This window comes from Scomber japonicus, chromosome 18, assembly GCF_027409825.1.
Source record: "Scomber japonicus isolate fScoJap1 chromosome 18, fScoJap1.pri, whole genome shotgun sequence".
Lineage (NCBI taxonomy): Eukaryota > Metazoa > Chordata > Actinopteri > Scombriformes > Scombridae > Scomber > Scomber japonicus.
Window position 1 is genome coordinate 31,114,252 of NC_070595.1, and position 4,986 is coordinate 31,119,237.

The 4,986-nt window shown below is 43.8% G+C and overlaps 1 protein-coding gene across 1 annotated transcript in view; it reads left to right on the top strand.

The window, feature by feature from the left end:
- arhgap27l (Rho GTPase activating protein 27, like) overlaps positions 1-4,986 on the top strand; it is a 37,462-nt gene continuing 32,476 nt past the window's right edge. The window contains 1 exon segment of the mRNA XM_053338123.1: positions 1-45. The gene's annotated coding sequence lies outside the window, so the exon portion shown is untranslated.

Consider the following 4,986-nt stretch of genomic DNA (forward strand, 5'->3'; position numbering starts at 1 on the left):
AAAAAACACAAAGAGCAGGATGACTGGATCTGACTTTAACTGCAGGTAAAAACCTTCATCTGTAAAACATCAAACTATCAGAGATCAATCAATCAATCAGTGTATTGATGATTCGGTCGTGTTAGTTCAGTTAGTTTGAACTTTCACACACTTTTCTTTCTTCTTCTTACTTTGTGTTTTTCTTTTTCTTCTTTAGTTCATCTGAATGTTTTCTAGTGTGTGTGTGTGTGTGTTGGGTGTGTGCGTCGCTGGTTTGGATTTCAAATGTGGAAACATATTTTTAGTGCAAAGACTTGAGGGGGGGGGGGTGGTGGATGTGGGTGTGGGGGGGGGGTGCTTGGTTTCCTGCTTTATGGGGACCTTCAATCTGTTCCCACACTGATGTTACAGTTGGATTTAAGGGTTAGGACTCATTCTTTGGTTAAGATTAGGGTGTGTGTGTGTCTGTGTGTGTGTGTGTGTGTGTGTGTGTGTGTGTGTGTGTGTGTGTGTGTGTGTGTGTGTGTTGCTGGCAGGAATGTGTAGCCGGGTGTGTTTCGTTGGTTTAACTTCTCTGGACAAAAACTTTAGAAATGTTTCCGTCGATGTTGAAACTGAGAGAGTTGAGCAGCGACTGTGAACTTTTATTTTTATTTAGTTTTAAACCAGAAATGAAAACCAGTCGCTGAGTGTGTGTGTGTGTGTGTGTGTGTGTGTGTGTGTGTGTGTGTGTGTGTGTGTGTGTGTGTGTTGCTTCCTGATTGATGAGTCCTGTCAGGTTTCTCGTGTGAAGGCTGGACGGACGTGTTTTAGTGTCCAGGTGGAGCAGACGAGTCTCACCTGCTGCTGGTTTATTCTCAGTTAATGATTACATGTTGCAGTAAAAGCAGAAACAGAGGTTCATTTTATAAAGTTTGTAATGTGACTTTAAGTTTGTGTTGTTTTCAAAAAGAAGAAAAAGTATTTAGAAATGAGCAGAATTCATTTTCTTTTTGCTTTCTTTGAGACAAATATTTAATATATTATTATTTTACTGCGTTTGAATGATGAGATGATTTTCCTTCTGAATTAGTTCGACTTTTATAAACATTTGATTTAAACTCTCTCTGTTGTCCTCAAGTCAAGGAAAGGAGGGAGGAAGAAGGAAAGAAGGAAGGGAGGAAGGACGGAGGAAAGGAGGGAGGAAGAAGGAAGGGAGGAAGGAAGGGAGGATAGTAGGAGGAAGGGAGGAAAGAAGGAAGGAGGGAGGGAGGTAGAAAGGAAAAGAGGAAGGAAGGAAGGAAGGAAAGAAGGACAGAGGAAAGAAGGAAGGGGGGAGGTAGGGGGGAGGAAGGAAAGAAGGACAGAGGAAAGAAGGAAGGGGGAAGGTAGGAGGGAGGAAAGAAAGAGGAGGAGGAGGAAGGGAGGAAGGAAGAAGGGAAGAAAAGGGGATGGAGGAAGGAGAGAAGGAAGGGAAGAAGAAGGAAGGGGGGAAGGTAGGAGGGAGGAAAGAAAGAGAGGAGGTGGAAGGAAGGAAGGAAGGAAGGAAAGAAGGAACAGTCAAAAGAAAGAGATGGGGTCAATTTGACCCGGGAAGACGAGAGGAGGGTTAAACTCTCTCTGTGGTTCGTCATGTTCATGCTGGCTGATCATGTGATGCAGGGTTAGGGGGTTAGGGGGTTAGGGGGTTAGGGGTATATGTGGTTATCAAACACGTGACGGAGGAAGCTGTGATATTTTACAGTTTAACTATAAACTGTATTTTATAATTTCCTATAAATAATAAAATGCAACAACAACCAAATACATTTAATCAAGAAAAAACATCCAATATACATAAAGTATTATAATAACATCATATATCTGTGATATCAGTTCATGTTTCTCACCAATATAAAACATTTACATTTATTTTGAAATATTCTTATTGAACTTTTTTCACATATGGAAATATAAACACACACAGTTAGAGAATGAGGACTCTGTGACTGGAGGACAGGAGGAGAAACTTCCTGTTTAATATTTATAAAATAAGAGAGGGAAGAAGTGTCCTGATCCTCTAGTGGAGGATCTACGTTTGGAGCTTTAGATGAACTTCCTCCCGCTCGCTGTGACGCTGCACGAACAGGTCCAGGTACGATGTCAAACACATACCACTCATATTCACACACACAACATGGATGTAAGACATTTAACATATTTATTCTTATCAAGTTGTGAAACATCTCACACACACATTTAAAGTCTGATGTTTCTCACAGAGACGAACTGAACAGGAAGTCCATGATCTTCTGCTGCTGTTGCTATGGAGATGAAACCGATCAGGGCTCCACTAAGACTTACAATCAGGGGTCCTTGAGGGATTTCCAGAGGTATTTATTAGATATCAGTGGTCCTTGAGATGTTCTAGAGAAGACTGTACGGCCCTTGAGCATCCTGAAGGTCCTCAAGGTCCTCAAGGTCCTCAAGGTAGGGATCGTTAGGAGTCTGCAGAGAAGGAGAGGATTTAGAGGAGACTGTAAATGTCATGGATGGAGTTGTAGAGGTCCTTGAGCAGGTTGTATAGGTCCTTGAAGAGGTTCCTGGGGTCCTTGAGCAGGTTCCTGAGGTCCTTGAGCAGGTTGTATAGGTCCTTGAAGAGGTTCCTGAGGTCCTTGAAGAGGTTTCTGAGGTCTTTGAGCAGGTTGTATAGGTCCTTGAAGAGGTTCCTGGGGTCCTTCATGAGGCTGCAAAGAGGATGAAGTCCTCCTTGAAAAAGCTGTAAGGTATTTTTACGTGTTCCTTGTTGAAGGTCCAGAACCTCCTAACGGACCTGGACCTGAACCAGCCAGCCGGCCCATGTGGGCTACTGAGTGGACATGAACAGGGCGACCCGTGTGTCCCATGTTGCTTCAGTAACATGGGCCCACATGTGAAGCCCACTTAGACCCCATATGGGGCCTAGAGGGTCTCACCCAGTTGGGCTCCACCTGAAACCCAGTCAGAACCCACTTGAAGCCCAAACCCAGGTGGGACACCCTTACGGTCCCACATGGGCCTGCTGGCTGGGGTTGTTTCAGAGAGCTGCTTCAGTACGGACAAAATGTTTCATAATGTAAACGTAGAAAATCTCACATATGTAATATCTATCATTCTTTTGTGGTTACACCATTTGACATTTTCGGCAGCATTCAGTCTGACTTTTGGTAAAGAATGGTGCAAATGTCATTTAAATGATATGAAACCAATTCATCATCTCACCAACACTTATCATCACTGACCCTCGTTCCTCTTGTTCAGACAGACTAATAAAAGATGACGTTTAAAACTAGTTTTTTAAGATGTTTACGGTCTTTTTCTGTATTCATCCATTTATAAAACAATTATTAAAACAATAAAACTTTAATTACACATCGATCAGTTTTCTCTTATTGATCTTTTTTTAATATATTGATTATATTGAACTGGGCGTAACCTCCATGATGTCTTGCTGCGGAGTTCAGCCTGAATTTATCTATAACCTTCGTGTCGTCCTCCCTCCCTTCCTTCCTTCCTTCCTTCCTTCCCTACCTTCTTTCCTCTGTCCTTCTTTCTTTCCTTCCTTCCTTCCCTCCTTCCTTCCTTGCTTCTGTCCTTCCTTCCTTCCTTCCTTCCCTACCTTCTTTCCTCTGTCCTTCTTTCTTTCCCTTTTCTCCCTCCCTTCCTCCTTCCTTTCCTTCCTCCTTCCTCCCTTCCTTCCTTGACTCTCTTATTGATCTTTTTTTAATATATTGATTATATTGAACTGGGCGTAACCTCCATGATGTCTTGCTGCGGAGTTCAGTCTGAATTTAAACCTGATGCTGCTTTTATATCTAGTTTAACTGATTCATTAATTCATCATCACCAACTCTTATTATCTCTGATCCTGCTGTAATTATACTGACTATTAAAAAGTGTCCAGGTGAATAAATGAAGCTACTTTTATGAGTGTGATGTTTGAGAGAGAATCCGGCCTCATGTCGGCTCTTTGTGACTGAGCCATGAACGTCTGGATGGAAGCTGCTGTGTCACATGAATGAGAGGAAAAGGAAATGTAGAGGAGAGAGCAGCTGCTGTAGAAGCTGTTAGCTCCACAGTTAGCATCAGGAAGCTAGCTGGGACTCCACAGTTAGCATCAGGAAGCTAGCTGGGGCTCCACAGTTAGCATCAGGAAGCTAGCTGGGAACTCTTCTTCTTCTTCTCCTGGTTTGTTGTTGTTTTCTCTGCGGCCTTCAGGAGGCGGAGTCAGCCGACGTTTATGATTTAAACTCAGTTATTTCTGTCTCTGTGTGTGTGTGTGTGTGTGTGTGTGTGTGTGTGTGAGAGAGAGTGTGACCACACCCCACAGGATAAAGGTCGCACCACTCCCTGATTGGCTGCTGGGTTTATGGTGTCATATGATTGCTTGGTGTCCTCTGATTGGCCGATGGGGCTCGACCCCGCCACAAACACTCAGCTCGGTTTGATGATTGACAGCTCACACACACACACACACACACACACACACACACACACACATACACACACACACACGCAGTAACACAGACACTCACACACACACACACACACACAGACTAACACACAGAGACACACACACACACACACACACACACAGACTAACACACAGAGACACACACACACAGACACCAACCACAGTAACATGTGTGTGTGTGTCTCTGTGTGTTACTGTGTGTGTGTGTGTGTTACTCTGTGTGTGTGTTAGTCTGTGTGTGTCTCTGTGTGTTACTCTGTGTGTCTCTGTGTGTGTGTGTGTGTGTGTGTGTGTGTGTGTGTGTGTGTGTGTGTGTGTGTGTGTGTGTGTGTGTTACATTCCAGCCTGCAGGGAGGGTGTGGTTGGGAGCAAACAGAGGAGCAGAAGGGGTGCAGGCAGCATTCCAGCGTGTCAGAAACCTAAAACACACCTGATCTCAGGTGTTTACCTGCTGCTCTGCTTTTACACCAAGAAATACCCCGAACAATGGGGTAACGGGGTATAAACAGGGTAACAGGTTTAACGTATAAACGTTT